The sequence below is a fragment of the Carex rostrata genome, chromosome 12 (assembly GCF_964058835.1).
Source record: "Carex rostrata chromosome 12, lpCarRost1.2, whole genome shotgun sequence".
Taxonomy (NCBI): Eukaryota; Viridiplantae; Streptophyta; class Magnoliopsida; order Poales; family Cyperaceae; genus Carex; species Carex rostrata.
Window position 1 is genome coordinate 55118 of NC_135929.1, and position 22875 is coordinate 77992.

The 22875-nt window shown below is 39.8% G+C and overlaps 1 long non-coding RNA gene and 1 pseudogene across 1 annotated transcript; both read right to left on the bottom strand.

Moving 5' to 3' along the window:
* Positions 1-4401: 4401 nt before the first annotated feature.
* LOC144562662 (uncharacterized) lies at positions 4402-6441 on the bottom strand. The gene is made up of 3 exons (XR_013514177.1): positions 6043-6441; positions 5541-5600; positions 4402-4651 (listed from the first exon to the last, which is right to left on the bottom strand). It is a non-coding gene; the product is annotated as an uncharacterized LOC144562662 (long non-coding RNA).
* An 8354-nt stretch (positions 6442-14795) lies between these two features.
* Positions 14796-17433, bottom strand: LOC144562954 (uncharacterized; annotated as a pseudogene).
* Between the last annotated feature and the right edge of the window lie 5442 nt (positions 17434-22875).

The following is a 22875-nucleotide window of genomic DNA, read 5'->3' on the forward strand; positions in this document are numbered from 1 at the left end:
TTGTAATCTCAGATTGAAATAGGAAGAAGTAAACTTTTGATGACGTTGTCATTCTTCTCTCCTCTCTCTTCTTAATGGAGTGTGTCCCCTCACGTATTGGAGAGGTACAATGAAAAACGGATGGCCTAGATTCTCTCTTCTCTATGGTGGAAGAGAATTAGTTCAGATGCCCGCACGACTTCTCACATCGATTTTTTTCAATGAACACTACCAGAATTCTAGTTTGTACCATGGGTAGCTATAGCTTGTAACATGAGTATTTAAGTTCAATGTTAAAGAATTGGCATTTCTAATTCTGTATATCTTTTAACATGAGCTGTCTCATGCAACAGAGCACCCTTGTAACTGCCAGACGCTTGTCCATGTTATTGTCTCCTAACTACACATGTTAATAATATCGGGAGAGCATGCCGCCTCAGATAATGTATTTTATTGGATGCTCATGTTAATAGTTGATCCTATACCCATGAAAATAGTTAGGACATACTTTTTGCAAGAGCTCGCCCATGTTATTGTTTGAACGATGTTGTTTATATTATTTTATTGTAGGGGTCCATGTTAATACTGGACCAGCCACCCATGTTATAGTTTCATTGATCCCGATTATATTATTTTATTCTAGGGTCCATGTTAATACTGGACCAGCCACCCATGTTATTGTTTCATTGATCCCGATTATATTATTTTATTCTAGGGTCCATGTTAATACTGGACCAGCCACCCATGTTATTGTTTCATTGATCCCGATTATATTATTTTATTCTAGGGTCCATGTTAATCCTGGACCAGCCACCCATGTTATTGTTTCATTGATCCCGATTATATTATTTTATTCTAGGGTCCATGTTAATACTTAACCAAAAGCCCATGTTATTAATCTGGATTGTCTTATCCAGTTATAACATGGGCAGCCCATGTTAGTAATTTCGATTTACCTTTGTCAGATTATTATTTCTTTGATTTTTTTGCATCTCCCTTTCAACAGTGAATAAAATAAGAAGGGGTCCATGTGATAGGGTATAAAATAACAAGGGGTATTGTGCAAAATAACAAGGGGTATTACTATGTACACGATATTGGTATCGGGTTTTCATCCAACTTAGGTTTTGAATCAGATTCACTGAAGCAAGGAAAAAATCGCCACCCAGAGAAAAAGAGAGAGAGCGGGAGCTTGTCGTTTCCATTTTGACTTTCCTTCTCTGTGCTTTACTCCTATCTCGGGTAATCCATCACTGTTAAAACCCTTTTGTTTTCAAAAACCTAGCTTGATTTGGGCTGACTTGGGAAATACTGTGATTTTCGTGTGCTGGCACTTGTGATTTGGGCTGCCTTTGTGAAATTCATGTACTGGCCCTTCTGATTTTCGAAAACCTTTCTTGATTCGGGCTGGCTTGTGAAATTTGTTTGTCGGCTGTTCTGATTTTTCTGTGTTGTGAATGCTGGTACCGTGCCTTTAATTGATATAGGGAGAAAATATTCCAAATTGGAAAACAAAATATTACAAAACTGTTAATTAAATATGTCTAACTAAATTCTTTGACTTGCATGAAGGGGTCCAAGCGGGCAGTCCAAAGGTTGCATCTCCAAAACACCTACAATTTCAGAACACCTACAATTTCATCAAGATTCTGATTAGATTTTGTAAGCTTGTTATGGAAAATTCCAATCCCGGAGGAAACCCCAATCCTAGAGGAAATACAAATCGTGCGGTAATTAGAGTGAATCCTACGGGAAGACCTACCCCACTGCAGATTATACCACCGCCTACTACTACGGGTTTCAATGCACTCCCAAACCCTAACCCCCTAATTATTGAGTGGCGACACTTAGCCCCACCACCTGTCATTGAATTATCTTCATCGAATGATGAATCCGATTCGGGGGATGAGGACCCTTTATACGGTCCTTTCTATAAAATTGATGATGTGCGTGCTTATGGAGAATTGAGAAGAAGCAAGAGAATTTGGGAAAATGTTAATAATAACGGAGGGAAGCGAATCAAATACTTCCCTCAAAAGAAAAAAAAGCGAGACTATTAGTGATGTAGGGATGTAGGGATGTAGGGATGTAGGGATGTAGGGATGTAGGGATGGAGACTTAAGCTTACAATCTAGTTGAATAGGTTCTTAATTTGGTATCTAGTTGTTGTTGTTGTTTTATGGGTGTTATCTAGTTGACTTCGATGATTTTGGGTATATAGATGAATTTGGCAAAATGTTCTATATTTCATGTTTTTGGTACTAAATTAGTGATGTATGATGTAACCATCCCTATGCTAAATATATGAAGTATTTGGAACACCTTATTCTCTTGTTATTTAATTTTCTTTTGTACCACTCACAACTTTGACCATTATGTGTAAATAATTATATAGCAGCAGTTTAAAAAGGTATAAGATAATTCATTTCTCATCAAGCTAGGGTCTAATTTGCCAAAAAAAAATTACCTTCAAGGAGATTCATCATCAGTGAGATTCTATCTGCATATGTAATAAATAAGCATATCAAAATGTAAGAACATAACCTATATAAAATTGGTTTCCATAATTCTTAATTCTTAATTGGAAGTTAAGCTTTTCATAATTCTTAATATATTTATTATTTTTGCTTTTGTATTGATGCTGATACCCAAGGAACATGGTATTGAACCCCTTGCCAGTAACTGATATGAAAATCATGAGGTAATATAGATCATGAGAAGCATTAATTTCCACACAAATCAACCAAAATTCGATGTAGCCAATTGCTCAGAATAAAATTGACAAGTTAATAGGCAAGAAAATATGAACTGACAGCCCTTCTGTTACAATTTCATAGTGGAAAAATATAAATAAAATTGACAAAAATATAAACTTAATTTGGATAATGACCACCTGACAAGATTTAGAAGGCATTTGTAAAAGAAAATCATCCCCTTTACATTCAAATTCATGAAGAAATAAAAATGTCAAGTCCAACTGGTAAACACATAGCACTATCAGTGTACGTACTATGGACTGACCTAAATCAAGGCTTCCCTTTCCTAATTGAATTATGATAACCATTGTCATAGCTCAATACCTCAAAGACACACCTACAACGTGTTCTTGGTGATGAAAATATATTCAAGTGAAATTTGAAGAAGTTAGCCAGATAAAAAAAATTTGGGAAAATTTTGAAAATATTCTTCAAGTGAAATTATGTAACCCCAAATTTTGTTGAAAGCATATAAATTTGGAATGTCATCAGTTTTGGAGTTCTGGTGGTATGGTATAGTACAAGTTTTGAGTTTTGATGGTCTATATTACAAATCAGTGTCAGATTATTTATATAAAGCATAAAAATTTGGAATGTCATCGTACCAATTAAAAACCATCTGCATCGTAATCATCGATTCTAGCCACCTCCAATTCTTCCTGAATTTGCACCATGTAATACTCTTGTTCTGTGTCATAACCTTCATCACCTTCCTCTTGTGGGTTATCGTTATTCTCCACTGGTGGTCCAGTCGCTATCGTATCATCTACTAGGTCAAATTGGTCTACTGGAATGACCACATTAACCCAATCAAACACTTCATCATTTGATTCCAATATTGGATTATCAGTCACTTCCTCTTGGTAAAATTCCAGCAATTCATCGGCTCCGTCATCGACTCTAAACTTCCCTTTCTGACTGACTTTCATTGCCACCCACCATGGGAGTCTTGCTTCTGTATCAGCGGCATACGGAAGGTAGACTACTTGGGTTGCTTGGCATGCCAATACAAACGGCTCAAATCCTTTTAGTCGAGAAGCGTGTTTCACCTCGACAATTCCATGTTTGTTGTCCTTTCTGACCCCGTTTGTTATATCAAACCACATACACTTAAAGAGAGGCACCTTGTTCCTTCCATCGTACTTTAGCTCAATCACTTCTTGTAGAACTCCGTAATAGTCGTGTTGTACACCGTTTTCATCCCACTCTCCTCTGATGCAAACACCGCTGCTATTGGTCGCCTTATTTATTCCATAATTTTCAGTGTGAAATCTCAACCCATTTATATCGTAAATTTCGTAGCAGCTCGCTTGTTTCGATGGTTTGAGTCCTGCCTTGCGGATGTACCGATCACAATCACGTTCCGTTAATACCTTCTTTCGTACCCACTCAGCATACCCATCCTGACGAGCCTTTTCTAGATCTTGCTCTCTTGTACCAGTCAAGCGCATGCATGTATCGAACTCACTAAAAATTATAAAACGACAAGAGAAACTTATTAACAATTCTAGCATACTAAAAATGCCAGCACATACAAATTTCGAGAGTATAAATTCCAGCATATTAAAAATTCCAGCATATATTAAGTCCAGCATATAGAAAATGTCACACCCCGAGACAACCCGCCACGTATTTATACGTAAGGCGTGCACACATCACATACATTATCAATAAAATTCATAAATGCCACATCAATCTCACAAATAAAAGTCTTACAACAATAGCTAAGATAGTTCAACGGTGGTCACGACATACATGGTTACAAATACGATAACAACCATGCATGTTGAAGTGTACCAATTTACTGGAAAATAAACAAACGAAAACAAGATAAACTTAAGTGGCATTTATCCTAAACATGGATCCTTCCGCTTTCTTTTACTCACGAACTTGTCCGTAGGCCTCCTCTTCATTACCTGGAACCCATATAAAATGGAACGGGTGAGAGATCGAACTTTCTCTCAGTGCGGAATTTAGTTCCAGCCCAGAGTTTATAAAACTTTTACTTTATTCTCACAAACATGAAAAGAAATATAATGCGTATGTCTTTTCTAAATGCAATGCATCATTTATCATTACTTTTACTTTCATATATTTTCACATTCAAACTTGCCTATCCAATGGGAAATCCATCCAACATTGGAAGACCGCCAAACCAATGGGAAATCCATCCAACATTGGGAGGCCGCCAAACCACTGGGAAATCAACCCAACAGTGGGAGGTCGCCAATCCACTGGGAAATCCAACCAACAGTGGGAGGTTGTCTCACTAGACGGGGAATCCACCCTACGCTAGGTCTTGACCTGTGACGGGAACGCCAAACCACTGGGAAATCCAACCAACAGTGGGAGGTTGTCTCACTAGACGGGGAATCCACCCTACGCTAGGTCTTGATCCGTGACGGGAAATCCATCCAACGCCACGTTAACGAGGGGTCCAGTCGAATACCAGACCCAATGTATACATCTCAATATGCAAGCATATTGGCCCCTGTTCACTTTCATTATCCGTTCATTTCACACGCAATCATTTAATCACACAATTCATGCTATGCTCAACACATCCTACTTATACAATTCATGTTGTGCTCAACACATCCTACTTATACAATTCATGCTATGCTCAACACATCCTACTTACGCAATTCAATGTATGAATCCTATCCTTTCATGCAATTCATATTCTACTCATATCATACGAATGTTCGAAAACAGTATGCATAAATCCAACTAATACCATAATAATAAACAATTGAATGACAACAGACAAGTAAGATAGTTTTATAAAGTCTAGGAAGCCCGCACCTGTTTGCGTAGTAATTTCTTGACCGTTATCTACGTCTCTTAGTTCCTCAAGAATCGAACCTAAGAAATGAACATACCTCTAATTAATAAGGTTTGAGTTCACGTGTTCTTATTTTCTAAGTTTTCTATTTATCATTATAACCCTAGTTTATTAATTCTAATTTCTAAACTTTAACTATTTAATCCTTGATATCATGGTACTATCAAGTCACATATTATTGGATTCACTTATTATATATATATATATAAATATAATTAGAAATAAATAAACTAAATGAGAATCCGAAACTTGTTTAGTTAGAAATCCAAAATCCTTTATCAAAGAAATATATACAATATTTTATTTTCTTAATGTATCATGGATCTGACACCTACTAAATATTTATTAAGAGGATAATGAGTATCTATAATCTTTTTAGCCTATTATAGAAAGATAACAACTTAATAATTAGGTATTTATCCATAAGAAAGAAATTCAGATTTTTAATCGAAACTTTGTTACTTGGAGTTTGCAGTTTAGAGAAGATATGCGCAGCAGTGACTGTTTTGGATGGTTCTCGGTGTTGGAAACTCCGATCGGGGTGAGACCAGCGCTAACGGATCCGTATCTGCGAGCACTACAACTTCCGTCTTGCAGGATCCTTGAGATTCCGGACGTATGGAGTGCAGGTCCCTGCGGAACTCGGCTGACTGGTTCAGCTCCGTTTTCTGGTTTGAGTATGAACAGCAGCCACGGTTTTGGCCATATCTCGGTGGTGGAAGCTCGGATCGAGGTGAATCTAGCGCTCAATCGTCCGTATCTTCGATCACTACAATTCCCGTGTTGAAGTCTAGCTCATATTCTGAACGTACGGATGGTAGTTCTTCACGGAAGCTGACTGGACGGTTTGGATCCACCAGGGATTCGGATCTGATTTGGGGGAGAGGGGAGGGGGCAGTGGAGGCTAGGGTTTGAGAGTTTGAGGGGGGGGGGGGGGTTTATATACATGTGAGATTGGGGCTGCCTTCCACTTTTGGGTTGGGCTGAAATGGGCCTTTATGGGCCATAGTCAATTTAATTTTGTCAATTTGAACTAAGAACATAAATCTGTTTCTGCTGCTTTAAATTTGCATCTTCACAGATTGACAATACTGGAATTATGGATTCGGAATATGGAATTAGTTTCCACATAAGAGTTGTAGATTTTTTTTGTTATGGTTCTAACGCAATTAGTTTCACCTTAATCGGAATTTCCAGTGATGAGAAAAGATAAAAATGGTCGATGAAGGTCTGCAGTTTCCGGACAGAAATGTTTACTGACTTTACAATTTTATTGAGAATCCTATGTTCGGAATTTTTGGTAGACTTCTACATGAAAGTTGGAGATCATGAAGTTATCTTTTTAGGTATTAAATTTCATTCAAATCCTAATAATTATGAGTGATCTGTGATTATAACACTAACGGTTGTTCATTTGAAAATTTCAATTGAAGTTAATTTCGGAAGGTTGTCAAAAGAATTAGTTTATGAAATTTTTAAATAAGGTTTTTATTAAATATCATACCTAAAATAGCGTGGCGTTACATCCTCCCCCTCTTAAGAACTCTGTTCAGTCCCCTGAACAGACTCATCCCCGGTCAAGATAAGCAGTTCCGGGTACTTGGACCGCATGGTCTCCTCTAGCTCCCAAGTGGCTTCCCTGCTCGAGTGGCGTCCCCATTGGATTAGTACCTGCCTCACTATTTTATTCCGAAGCCTCAGTTCCTTGGTGTCTAGGATCTTCATGGGTAGTTCTTCGTACACCAGTGTTTCATCGAGCCCCAAGTTAGAATGGTCAATGATATGAGTTGGATCCCGAATATACTTTCGTAGTTGTGATACATGAAACACCGGGTGTACCTTGTCAAGTGAGGGAGGTAGTGCTAGTTCATAGGTGAGTGGTCCAATACGTTTTAGTATTTCGAAGGGCCCCACGTACCTAGGGCTTAGTTTTCCGGTAACACCAAAACGGTGTACGCCTCTTCTCGGAGATACTTTTAACCACACATGATCTCCTACTTCAAACTCTAGGGGTCGCCTCCGTACATCTGCATACTTCTTTTGACAATCTCGAGCCACGTCTAGCTTATTTAGAATGATTTGAGTTCGATCGGCACTATCTTTGATCATTTCTGGTCCTGTTGGTAAATGGTCACTTTTGGAACCCCACCATAGTGGAGTTCTCCAACGGTGCCCACAAAACGCTTCTGATGGAGCCATGCCAATGCTGGTGTGGTAGCTGTTGTTATACGCAAACTCGGCCATTGTAAGATGATCCGCCCAAGATCCTCCAAAACTTAGGGCGCAAGCCCTCAACATGTCTTCCAGTGTTTGGATGGTCCGTTCGGATTGACCATCGGTTTGAGGGTGGTGTGCGGTGCTAAGATTGAGTTTAGTTCCCATTGACTCTTGGAAACTTCTCCAAAAATGTGATGTGAAACGTGAATCCCGATCGGATATAATTTTCTGTGGACATCCATGGTACTTAAATTGATACTCTATGAAAAGTTCTGCTAGCTCTCGACTTGACGTTTCTGCCTTCAATGGTATGAAGTGTGCTATTTTCGTTAGAGTGTCGACTATCACCCAAATCGATTCATACCTCTTGTTGGTTCTAGTTAGTCCGGTGATAAAATCCATGGTAATGATTTGAAACTTCTCCTGAGCCCTTGAGTTTGGATATAACAATCCTGCGACCTTTTTCCTTTCAGCCTTCACCTGTTGGCATATGATGCACCGAGCTACAAAATTCGACACCTCCTTTTTCATGTTGGGCCACCAGAATTGAGTACGCAAATCCTTGTACATCTTAACTTCCCCAGGGTGAATTGAATATCCGGATTCGTGCGCCTCCGTTAAAATTTTCTTTCTTAGTTCTGTATGTTCTGGTACACATATACGGTTATCAAAGTACAGCAGTCCCTCATCTTCTTTAAACCTTGACTCTGAGTTTACTCGAATCATCTCACGGTATTTTTGGTGGCGTGTGTCTTCTTGGCTAGCATTGCATAGTCGGTCCTTCAAGTCCGACTGTACGGTAATAGCCACCAATGTTAGATTCTCATCTGCCCCAGTATTTTGCCTCAGTTGTTTCACCTTTTCGGCATGTTCTGCTATCAGTTCTCGTGAGGGGTATATCCCCAAGTTCATCTGTCTCATTTCTTTAATCAATCCTTCTTCCCGCGTTATGTATTCAGCCAGATTTGCCGTCCCTTTCCTACTAAGGGCGTCTGCAACCACATTCGCCTTACCAGCCAAATATTGGATGTCCAGGTCGTAATCCTTCATCAGTTCCAACCACCTTCTTTGCCTTAAATTCAACTCTCTCTGAGTAAACACATACTTCAAACTCTGGTGATCGGTGAAGATTCGACATTTTGCTCCGTATAGATAATGACGCCATGCTTTTAGTGCAAATATTACTGCTGCCAGTTCAAGGTCATGCGTGGGGTAATTCTGCTCGTGTGTCTTGAGTTGTCGCGATCCGTATGCAATCACCCTCTCGTCTTGCATGAGGACACATCCCAAACCTTTTCTTGAAGCATCAGTGTATACAGTAAAGTCCTTGTCAGGTATGGGTAGGGTTAGTATTGGTGCACTAGTCAAGTGGCGTTTCAGAGTCTGGAAACTCTCTTCCTGTTTTTCAGTCCACTTGAAGGGAACTCCTTTGTGAAGGAGTTGGGTCATGGGTCGTGCCTTTTGCGAATAACCCGATACGAATCGCCTATAGTATCCTGCAAGTCCTAGGAAACTCCGAATATCGGTTACGGTCTTAGGTTGCTCTCATTCTACTATTGCCTTGACTTTGTCTGGGTCCACTTCTAGTCCCTCTCTCGACACAACATGCCCAAGAAATTTCAGTTGGTGCATCCAAAATTCGCACTTTGAAAATTTTGCATACAATTGATGCTCGCGTAATCGCTGCAAAATTGCCCTCAAGTGCTCAGCGTGTTCTTCCTTACTCTTGGAGTAGATTAAGATGTCATCTATAAACACAATTACGCAAGAGTCGAGTAGATCTCGAAACACACGGTTCATCAAATCCATGAAGGTCGCTGGAGCATTCGTGAGTCCGAAAGGCATCACAGTAAATTCATAATGTCCATACCGAGTGCGAAATGCTGATTTTTCTATGTCTTCAGGATGGATCTTCAATTGGTGGTACCCCGACCTTAGATCTATCTTGGAGTACGTGGTAGCACCTTGTAGCTGATCGAATAGATCATCGATGCGAGGAAGTGGGTACCTGTTCTTGATGGTCACCTTGTTTAGCTCTCGGTAGTCGATGCACAACCTCATACTACCATCTTTCTTTCTTACAAACAACACTGGTGCTCCCCAAGGCAATGTATTGGGCCTTATAAATCCTAGTTTAAGAAGTTCTTCTAGTTGTGATTTCAACTCCTTGAGTTCGGCTGGCGCCATACGGTAAGGGGCCTTTGAAATTGGACGTGTGTCGGGGTCGAGATCGATGCGAAATTTAATTTCCCGATCTGGAGGTATCCCAGGTAATTCCTCAGGAAACACATCAGCATATTCAGTGACTATTGGTACCGTGGAGATCTCTGTTGTGGCTGTGCTATGTTGCATTATGGAGACGATGAAAGCCGAACACCCATTCTCTATCAACCTCTTTGCTTGTAAGGCCGATATGGTCGGGCATCGGTCTCCTTGTTTCTGGAGACGGATTGCGAGCTCGGGTAGGCCCGTTCTCTTGATGATCATCTTCCTCCGGGGGCAATCAACAGTGACACCATGTTTAGTCAGCCATTCGAGGCCCAACATTAAGTCATAAAATCCTGTTTCTGAGACGATAGGGTTTATCGGAAACTCCCTCCCAGCGATTCTTAAAGCTAACCCTATGCATCTTAACTCAGGTGTGGTGTATTGTAGTGCGGGTGTGTTTAGGTGTAAGGTTTTTCCAGTGTCTTGAGTTCGTATGTTATATTTGTCTATCCATTTCTTGGATAACACTGAGTGGCTGCACCCGGTGTCTACAAGAACAAAAATTGGGTGTCCAGACAATTCTAACGTACCTGCCATGAGTTCTGTTGCAACTTCTCCTCCTTCTGGTACTTCCTCGATGTTCTCCCCCTCTATCCCACAGTTACAGGTACAATGATGCGCATGAACTCCCACCCTGCTACCACTCTGGTTCGCATTCCTGTTGTTGTTGAAATTGCCTAGTCCTCTCGCTAACGGTGGTTGGCTAGCAATGTTGGTATTTGGAGCTGAGGGCCTTACGTAGCCACCGACTGGGACTCTATTTGGGTTCACATTCCCTTGAGGTGGAGGAGAGGGACAATCCCTCGCCAGGTGCCCAGGTTTGTGACACCGATAACACAATCCATAAAAGGTATTGCATTGATCCGAGGGGTGGGATCGGCCACAATGGTTGCACATAACCCTTTGATTGTATCGATTGTCGATTCTTGTATCCCTATGATTTTCTCGTGGCAATGGTGGCCTTGGGTTCCCTTCTACTCTTCGTCGAACGTTCCGCGACCCACCGGACTGATTGATACGAGTATCATAGGATTCAGTCGTGGTAGCCCTCAACATTAACTCTGGTAGCCTGTTGATACCTGGGATGTCGATCATCTGAGCAAAACGGGGGTTTAGGCCACTGAGGTACTGTTGTCGTAGTCAAAACTCATCCCGGATGATATCCGGAGCGTACCTCATCAAATTTTCAAATTTGGAATTGTATTCCACAGCTGAGCCACTTCCTTGTTTAAGGTTAGTGAAACGTTGCCGGAGTGCCTCTCGTGACATTACATCCATGTACCTCCTTTCAAAATGACCCTCAAACTCAACCCACCCAACGGGCCCTGTGGTCTCATCCAAACCACGCTTCACCTCTTGCCACCAGAAACGAGCATGACCTTCAAGGAGCTGAGTAGCTAATTCAACTTTATACTCTTCTGGCGCCCGTAAAATCTGGAACTTGTCCTTAATGTTGGCTACCCAGTTTTCAGCTGTTGAAAAGTCCCCTGTTCCGTCGAACGTTGGAGGGCGTAAGGAGGTGAATGAACGATACACCTCAAAGAATGGGTCCACCTCACGTGCTCTCCTTTGCTCGGTCTCTATGGCGACCCGAGCAACTCTTTCCAGACCTTGTAACAATGCCTCCAAGTGGTTCGCCCTGTTTTGGGATTCACCTGAGCCGTTCTCATTAGTATTTGCATTTGGGTTGACACGGGGTCGTCCTCTCGTCATTTCTACAAGATAATAGGTTACTATTTATTAATTAAGATATAGGAAAACTACGTGTATGTACCAAAATTATTAGTACTACACTGATACTAAATCAGATTATATATACACGTCATTAATGTTTTTCGCTCTCTAAGCGGAAGGTTATTGATATTGTATGTGCTGGCTCTGATACCAACATAGTTGTCACACCCCGAGACAACCCGCCACGTATTTATACGTAAGGCGTACACACATCACATACATTATCAATAAAATTCATAAATGCCATATCAATCTCACAAATAAAAGTCTTACAACAATAGCTAAGATAGTTCAACGGTGGTCACGACATACATGGTTACAAATACGATAACAACCATGCATGTTGAAGTGTACCAATTTACTGGAAAATAAACAAACGAAAACAAGATAAACTTAAGTGGCATTTATCCTAAAAATGGATCCTTCCGCTTTCTTTTACTCACGAACTTGTCCGTAGGCCTCCTCTTCATTACCTGGAACCCATATAAAATGGAACGGGTGAGAGATCGAACTTTCTCTCAGTGCGGGATTTAGTTCCAGGCCAGAGTTTATAAAACTTTTACTTTATTCTCACAAACATGAAAAGAAATATAATGCGTATGTCTTTTCTAAATGCAATGCATCATTTATCATTACTTTTACTTTCATATATTTTCACATTCAAACTTGCCTATCCAATGGGAAATCCATCCAACATTGGAAGACCGCCAAACCAATGGGAAATCCATCCAACATTGGGAGGCCGCCAAACCACTGGGAAATCCAACCAACAGTGGGAGGTCGCCAATCCACTGGGAAATCCAACCAACAGTGGGAGGTTGTCTCACTAGACGGGGAATCCACCCTACGCTAGGTCTTGACCTGTGACGGGAACGCCAAACCACTGGGAAATCCAACCAACAGTGGGAGGTTGTCTCACTAGACGGGGAATCCACCCTACGCTAGGTCTTGATCCGTGACGGGAAATCCATCCAACGCCACGTTAACGAGGGGTCCAGTCGAATACCAGACCCAATGTATACATCTCAATATGCAAGCATATTGGCCCCTGTTCACTTTCATTATCCGTTCATTTCACACGCAATCATTTAATCACACAATTCATACTATGCTCAACACATCCTACTTATACAATTCATGTTGTGCTCAACACATCCTACTTATACAATTCATGCTATGCTCAACACATCCTACTTACGCAATTCAATGTATGAATCCTATCCTTTCATGCAATTCATATTCTACTCATATCATACGAATGTTCGAAAACAGTATGCATAAATCCAACTAATACCATAATAATAAACAATTGAATGACAACAGACAAGTAAGATAGTTTTATAAAGTCTAGGAAGCCCGCACCTGTTTGCGTAGTAATTTCTTGACCGTTATCTACGTCTCTTAGTTCCTCAAGAATCGAACCTAAGAAATGAACATACCTCTAATTAATAAGGTTTGAGTTCACGTGTTCTTATTTTCTAAGTTTTCTATTTATCATTATAACCCTAGTTTATTAATTCTAATTTCTAAACTTTAACTATTTAATCCTTGATATCATGGTACTATCAAGTCACATATTATTGGATTCACTTATTATATATATATATATAAATATAATTAGAAATAAATAAACTAAATGAGAATCCGAAACTTGTTTAGTTAGAAATCCAAAATCCTTTATCAAAGAAATATATACAATATTTTATTTTCTTAATGTATCATGGATCTGACACCTACTAAATATTTATTAAGAGGATAATGAGTATCTATAATCTTTTTAGCCTATTATAGAAAGATAACAACTTAATAATTAGGTATTTATCCATAAGAAAGAAATTCAGATTTTTAATCGAAACTTTGTTACTTGGAGTTTGCAGTTTAGAGAAGATATGCGCAGCAGTGACTGTTTTGGATGGTTCTCGGTGTTGGAAACTCCGATCGGGGTGAGACCAGCGCTAACGGATCCGTATCTGCGAGCACTACAACTTCCGTCTTGCAGGATCCTTGAGATTCCGGACGTATGGAGTGCAGGTCCCTGCGGAACTCGGCTGACTGGTTCAGCTCCGTTTTCTGGTTTGAGTATGAACAGCAGCCACGGTTTTGGCCATATCTCGGTGGTGGAAGCTCGGATCGAGGTGAATCTAGCGCTCAATCGTCCGTATCTTCGATCACTACAATTCCCGTGTTGAAGTCTAGCTCATATTCTGAACGTACGGATGGTAGTTCTTCACGGAAGCTGACTGGACGGTTTGGATCCACCAGGGATTCGGATCTGATTTGGGGGAGAGGGGAGGGGGCAGTGGAGGCTAGGGTTTGAGAGTTTGAGGGGGGGGGGGGGGGGGGGGGTTTATATACATGTGAGATTGGGGCTGCCTTCCACTTTTGGGTTGGGCTGAAATGGGCCTTTATGGGCCATAGTCAATTTAATTTTGTCAATTTGAACTAAGAACATAAATCTGTTTCTGCTGCTTTAAATTTGCATCTTCACAGATTGACAATACTGGAATTATGGATTCGGAATATGGAATTAGTTTCCACATAAGAGTTGTAGATTTTTTTTGTTATGGTTCTAACGCAATTAGTTTCACCTTAATCGGAATTTCCAGTGATGAGAAAAGATAAAAATGGTCGATGAAGGTCTGCAGTTTCCGGACAGAAATGTTTACTGACTTTACAATTTTATTGAGAATCCTATGTTCGGAATTTTTGGTAGACTTCTACATGAAAGTTGGAGATCATGAAGTTATCTTTTTAGGTATTAAATTTCATTCAAATCCTAATAATTATGAGTGATCTGTGATTATAACACTAACGGTTGTTCATTTGAAAATTTCAATTGAAGTTAATTTCGGAAGGTTGTCAAAAGAATTAGTTTATGAAATTTTTAAATAAGGTTTTTATTAAATATCATACCTAAAATAGCGTGGCGTTACAGAAAAGGCTCAAGAATATTTGAAAACTCCAGCATATTAAAAATTTCAGCATTTATTAAGATGTTACCTTTCGTACTTGGCACTGATCTCTGGACAGTTACGTAGGACATAGGTGTGTGCAGCTAAATATTCGTCCTCGCTTAGAATCCTTCGATTCTCCTTTCCACCGGGACGCCCCGCACTATCAAATATCGATAGTCCTCCACTAGAAGGGTTAGACTCTGAAACTGTCTGCTTGCCATTTCGGGGGTTTTCCTCAAAATAATGTGAGCAAAAGGTAGATATCTCTTTGACAACCGTAGCCTCGACTATTGAACCCTCAACTTGTGACTTGTTGGTCACTCGCATCCTCATTTCTTTGTTACGCCTATAATTGCAAAAGTGAGTAAGTGTTGTTAGATTAGTGTTTAATTATTTGATGAGGGTCGACAATTGGAATAAAATCATACCTTTCACTGGGATACATCCATCGGGACGAGACAGGGCCACCTAGTCGAGCCTCGTTAGCTACATGGACAACTAGATGCTCCATTGAATTGAAGAAACTTGGCGGAAAAATTTTCTCCATCTTGCAAATGGTGTCGATAACATCCTTTTCCAACTGGTCGATACGGGATGGGTCAAGCTCCTTGGCACAAATCTCTCTGAAGAAGCTTGAAATCTCACATAGCACATCCCATACCGAATCTGGAACAAAATCTCTAAATGCAATAGGAAGTAGACGCTCCATGAACACATGTAAATCGTGACTCTTAAGCCCAATTAGGGAGCCAGATGTTAAGTTAACACTCCTATTCCAATTCGATGCGTAGCCATCTGGAAACTTGACAACTTCCTTGATCCATTTTAAAACCTTTCTCTTTTGATTACCAGTAAGTGCAAAGGGGGCCTTTGGTTTTTGCACCTTTCCTTGTTTTTCAGGATCTGGGGTTAGGTTTTGAGATGGATGGTTGCAAATGATAGCCATATCTTTCCATGCCTTTTCATTATCCTTTGTTTTGGCAGTGCTTAAAAGTGTGTTAATCAGATTATCCGCGAAATTCTTCTCGAGATGCATCAAATCAATGTTGTGAGGCAAAAGATTGTCCTTCCAGTAAGGTAAACTCCAAAAAATACATTTCTTCTGCCAATGGTGGGTTACACCATAACCCTCAATCTGCCCTAACTTGTGATCTTTACCCCACTGTATATCATCCAGTAAGGTTACTACCTCTAGCAGCTCCTCTCCCGTTTTGTAGTGTGGTGGCCCATCAGTCTCGATTTGTCCTTTTATGAAATTATTTTTATCTCGCCGAAACGGGTGATCCATCGGCAATAGACATCTATGACAGCCGAACCAACATGCTTTCCCACCCCATTTCAGTTGAAAGGATTTTGTCTCACCCTGGCAGTAATAACACCCCAATTTGCCATGTGTACCCCACCCGGAAAGCATCTCATAAGCGGGATAATCACTAACCGTTCATAGTAGTGTTGCCTTCATGCAAAAATTCTCGTTTCTAGATGCATCCCATGTCATTTCTCCCTCCTTCCACAATAGATTCAATTCGTCGATTAAGGGTTGAAGAATGTCAATGTCCCGTCCCGGATGCTTTGGTCCGGGAATGACAAGTGTGAGGAACATACTATCTTCTTTCATTATCATACCGGGTGGTAGGTTATACGGAAACAAAAACACCGGCCAACATGAATATGGAGCGGCACTCGAGTTGAACGGCATAAACCCATCCGTCGTTAGCCCCAACCAAACATTTCTCGCCTCTTTCGCGAATTCTGGATATTTTTTAGCAAAATGCTTCCATGCTCCACCGTCAGCAGGGTGTACCATAATACCGAGTTTTTCACGTTTTCCTTCCTTATGCCATCTCATAGCATTCCCCCTCCTTTTGGTCATGTACAACCTTTGCAATCTGGGCGTGATAGGTAGATAGCGAAGTGTCTTTTGCGGAACAAGTTTTGCATTTGGGTTCGGTCCAGGTGGCTTATACCTTGAAGCTCCGCATACCTCACAGCTTGTGAGATCCTCTTTTGTATTGTAATAGAGCATACAAAAATTCGGGCATACATCTATTTTCACGTGATCCATACCCATTGCCTCGATCAATCGTTTCGCTTGGTAGAAATTAGCCGTCATTCTTCCACTAGGCGGAAGGCACTCTTTAAAGAGATCCATCATCCCATCAAAACCTTTTTGGCTAAATTGGTTTTCTGACTTCAATGCTAAGGCCTTCGTGACCGCCGACAATATCGTGTGTTTCTCGCATTTCATAAATTCCTCTTCCCAAAGCGGTGTATCCGATGCCGCTAGCATCTCGAAGAACTTTTTAGCCACTCCTTTTGGGCTGTTATCATCCCAATCGAAATCTTGACCGGCGACCGCCCTAACCATATCCGGCATTACATTATCGATTTCATTGCAAGTTTGCCGGTGTTCCCCGTGCATGTGCCAAACTGCATAGTTGTTGCAAAATCCAGCCTTATAAAGATGAAGCTTGACTGTTTCCACATCCCGAGATCGTTGATTGGCACAAGTTTTGCACGGGCATGGTATACACTTCCTTCCTTGTGCGTCGAGAGTTACAACCAAGGGTTTATCTAGTGCTTGTCGAGCAAAATCCTGAACACCATTAACAAAATCGGGATCTAGTCTACCACCCGTGTTCTTTCTGCTGCGGTTCATCCACTGACGATCGGATGCCATTGTCTATACAAAAGCAAATTTAACCAGATGATTTTTTTTCATATGTCATAAAATCGAGAAGTCGCAATTTGAGGTCAGTTATGACCATTGTGTAATAACAGTGGTGGTCTCAAGTTAACATAACACATTAAAGAATATTGAGGTCAGTCTTACCATTCACACATTAAGACAAAAAATACCTTTGTCATTTAGAAAATTAGGTTGACAGTGGTCTCCCAATAACAAAAGTAACACCTTTGCTAACGGTGGTCTCCTACTTTAGTGTGTTGTTCTTGCAAAGGGAATTGGAACCTTTTATGTATATTTTCATGTAGATGAAACAATGAAATCTCCCTTATGTCCAAATAAATACAACACTGGAGGCACCTGCATTTTCAAGATTAACTTAAGAAGTATGTATCTTTAGGTCTTTCGTCTACAAGTACAACTGAACTGAAAAATGCATGTTTAATTGCTCGGCTGTTATGTAAACGAACACCATTTTGACTTTAGAATGATATAACACATCTGTCTGATTTTTTTTCTTCTTGTTTGATTGTTAGTGTAGGGTTTTCTAGATACCACTTTTGGGGTTTCGCGGTAACCAAAACCCTTTTAGGCTTAAGCTGCGGAAAGAACGTAAAACAAAAATTTTTACTTCTAACTCAAGCCGTGAATTAAAAGGGATATGCCGGAAAGACCAAAGCAGAGTTCCTTCTGAAGTCTTTCATTGCAAGGACCCTTTTAATCCTTTTTACAGATCTACTCCATGATTGATTTCTAAAACTTTAATCTACTTACAAATTAAATAGATTAATATAACATATTTATACCTTGTTTCCAAATCACAGTTGGAATGCAGACCGAGCGAGTAGAGCCTCACCAGGGAAGGAGTCGACTCGGAGTATCACACGTGTGATACCTCTATCGGTTATCCACCAGGACTAACCGGAGAGCGGTTTATTTCTTCTGCCAGAAATACCGTAAACCGCGGAATTATGCAAAAACACTATTCACAGGAATAAGACGAAAACCCGTAAACACGAATTTTCGGTTGCTCAGTTTCATCAATATGCAAAACTGACATACCGCGAAATTCGGTAAAACACTATTCATCAACCCGTAAATATTCTCCACAACAACCCGCAAGATTATACGTCAACTACGTATAACTTTCTTTTCTCAACCGAAACACTATTTGGGAGAGAAACTGAGAAAGAGAGAAAATACCGATTCGTTTCTGCACGAAAAGATACATGTGAATGTGCATATGTATATATGTGAATATATCTTTCTCTCTCTACCCCTCCACCCCTATTTATAGTGTTTAGAGTTGGTTGCAAAAGACCAAAATGCCCTCCAAGTTCGGCCTATTTACAAGATATGCCATTGACACCTCATCCTTTTATATGTGAAATGACCAAAATACCCCTTCCACACCCTTCCACATCCTTCTCCATGCTTCTACACATGCAAGGTGGCATAGGTGTGAAATGACCATTTTGCCCTTGTGGATAGGATTGATGACATGTCATCTGGATAGGATCAATGACGTGTCATGCGGATAAGCTCGAATCTGAAAAGACCCGAATGCCCTCGGCCCGAACACAAATAATATTCGTATAATTATTCTGAACAATTATATATATATTTTTCTTTCGGTTATTTGTTTCGGTATCGATGACATGTCATCTGGATAGGATCGATGACGTGTCATGCGGATAAGGTCGAATCTGAAAAGACTCGAATGCCCTCGGCCCGAACACAAATAATATTCGTATAATTATTCTGAATAATTATATATATTTTTCTTGCGGTTGTTGTTTCGATAATTTATACAATGTGTCCTGCACATTTATAAATTAACCGGTTAACTTTTATACAACGTGTCATACACGTTTATAAATTAACCAATGTTTTTGCTTGTTATTTTTACATAACATTTATAATTTAATTATAACACGTATAATTAATTATAACCATCTTATCATTGATCATAACCAATTTATAATCAATCAAAATAAGATTCTCCGATTAACTCCTATATGGTGTGACCCAATAGGATCTGTGTTATGTTGGTAAATAGAGTTAAAACCGTTTTAACTTCTATAATCATGGGTGGCGTCTGGCAACACATCATGACCATCCAATTACACAGATGATGCTGTACTGTACAATATCACGATCCAGTAAACAATTTACTTGTGTCTGTTCCTCTGTCTCATAGCTATCAGATCAGTTTCAAGGTAGATGTGTGTCATCCTTGCTAACTGAATCTTTTCTTGATCTTGAGCATATTATCAAATATGATTACTCTTGTAATCATACCGCGCGCTGATAATCTTACTCTATCAAGGGGCCCAGTGATGCTATAACTCGTATAGAGATACGAGGGACAAGTAGTATTCTTGGCAGACTATCACTTCCTCAGCTAAGCTATATATATCGAAATGCTACCGTTATGACTGCTTTTTACGGACAGTGTTAGATAACACTCACACATATATATTTCTTAGTGGGAACGATAAATACCTCATACTTTAGAACGTGACACTGAATGAGAAACATTAATGACACGAACACAATTCTATTTAATGTTTTCATTCGGGGTCTGTCAAATACCATGTTCCTAGAACATGTATCTATGTGATTAAAATGACATCTCGTGTCAAATGGTTTGTAAAACTTAACCATCTTTCAATCCACATACTAACCTTATAGTGGTAATTAGTGTTCCTGCTAATTACCTTGGTTAGTGACCTTTTAAGATTAAGAGTATATATCATCTATATTATGGAGTTTCACAATTTCAGTCATGAACTCGAAATGATCCATAAATTCAATAATACTCAAGGCAACAAAATGATATTAATCATCCAATTCATGAACAAAGCTTTATGATAAATTATCGTATTATTGACTTCTAGATTATTACAAACTAACAATCTCCCACTTAAGCTAGGAGTCAATCATCATAGACCCTACTTATATACAAAACTCTATATTCTCTAAGATCTCGTAGATCCTGAGAAAATTTCACAGCCAATCTTCTATGTGTTCCAATACTCATAGAAGCATTAAGCATCTAGTGCTTGGCTTGAGGAAGAGATTTTGTTAGTGGATCAGCTGTGTTGCTGACTGTGTCAACTCTACTTATCTTTACATCACCTTTATATTAATTATATCTTTTATAATTAATTATAGACATCTTATGATGTTTACGATCTTTCGTATTAGGTGATAACGTTGTAGACAAGAAACATATCCTTAGTTCTCCTCAAGAACTTAATGATATTCTTTACAGCATTCCAGTGCTTTATGCCTGGACTAGCCTGATATCTACTCGTCACACTCAAAGCGTACGAGTCATCAGGGCGAGTGCACAACATGGCGTTTATGATAGAGCCAATAGCCGAAGCGTATGGTACTCTACTCATAGTGCTTTGCTCATCAGTTGTCGAAAGACACTGAGTCTTGCTAAGCAGTGCACCATGATTCATTGGCAGGAATTCTCTCTTAGAATCCTGCATGCTGAACCGATTCAGCACTTTGTCAATGTACGTGCTTTGACTTAATCCTATAAGTCTCTTTGATCTACCTCGGTAGATCTTTATGCCTAGTATATAGACATCATCGCCCAAGTCCTTCATAGAGAAAAATTTTCTTTAATGAAGACTTGCCTAATTGCAATAGAGGAATATCGTTTCCTATTAAGAGTATGTTATCTACATATAAGATTAAGAAAGGCGATGGCACTCCCACTAGCTTTTCTGTACACATAAGATTCTTCTTCGCATCTGACGAAGTCAAGCTTTTGACTTCTTCGCCAAATCGAAGATTCCAACTCCGTGATGCATGCTTCAATCCATAAATGGATTCAAGAAGCTTGCATACCTTCCCAGCATTCTCTAGATCTTCAAAACCCGTAGGCTGTGTCATGTACACATCCTCTTCTTAAATTTTCATTTAAGAATGCGGTTTTGACATCCATTTGCCATATTTCATCATCATGAAATGCGGCAATTGCTAGGAGTATCCGAATTGACTTAAACATAGCCACGGGTGGAAAAAAAGTTTCATCAATTCCCAGAATTTGTTTGAAACCTTTTCGCTACTAGACGTGCTTTGTAAATAGTCATATTGTCATCCATGTCTGTTTTCCTTTGAAAACCCACTTGTTAGCTATGGGCTTCACCCCATCAAGTGGTACAACTAGGTTCCAAACCGTGTTGTCATACATGGACTGTATTTCGGATCTCATGGCCTCCAGCCATTTATCAGAGTTAGGTCTATCCATTGCTTCCGCATAGGTCAGAGGATCTTCAGTGTCAAAAACTGAGACCTCGTGCAGTCCCAAGTACCTCTCGGGTGCATGGACTGTTCTCATTGACCTACGTAGCACTTGTTCTTCAGGCTGTCGAACTTGATCCACAATTGTCTGCGGATCCAGTTCTTCTTCAACTTGCGTTGAAGCACTTGAGCTCAGGACTAGAACCTTATCCACAACTACTTGTGGACTTGGTACTTCCAGATGCTCATCAGCCAAAGAATCAAGAGGTGGGTTAATCTGATCTAGTTCAGATATTGTATTGTGTGATGTATCTTGAATTTCTTCAAGTATTACATTACTCCCACTACTTCCTTTTGCAAGAAACTTGTTCTCCAAAAGTATACCATAACGAGCAACAACTAATTTGTTCTCGGACTGGTAATAGAAGTAATATCCTTTCGTTTCCTTAGGATACTCTACGAAAAAGCACTTGTCAGATTTGGGATCAAGTTTGTCAGACGTCAGGCGTTTGACAAATACTTCGCAACCCCATTTTTAAGATAAGACATATTTGGGATTTCCCAAACCATAACTCGTATGGAGTCTTTTCAACTGACTTGGATGGAACCATATTTATCGTTAGTGCGGCAGTATCTAGTGCGTGTCTCCAAAATGATTTTGGAAGGGTGGCGTCACTCATCATGGAACGAATCATGTCCAACATGGTTTGTTTCATTTTCTTGGCAACACTGTAACATTGCAGTGTTCCTAGAGGTGTGAGTTATGAGACTATCTCACATTCCTTTAAGTACGTTTTGAAAACCATAACTCAAGTATTCGCCTCCACGGTCCTACCGTAATGCCTTAATACTTTTGTTCAGTTGATTTTCTACTTTAGTCTTAAATTCCTTGAACTCGTCAAAGGATTCAGACTTATGTCTCATGTAAGTCAATACTTTCATGAAACATTTTGAGTCTTTTGTTATTGATGTTAAACACGTGGTTTTCCATTTCTAGCATATAAAGATCATTTAACAAGTAAGATGATCCATAATATGTCTCATTTTTATAAATAGAACATCTATTGTCCTTTATAACAAATGAGAAACCATTCATCTCTAAACACGAGATTGATATGATATTTCTAGAAATGGTAGGAACAAAATAAACATTTTCTAGTTCCAGAATAAACC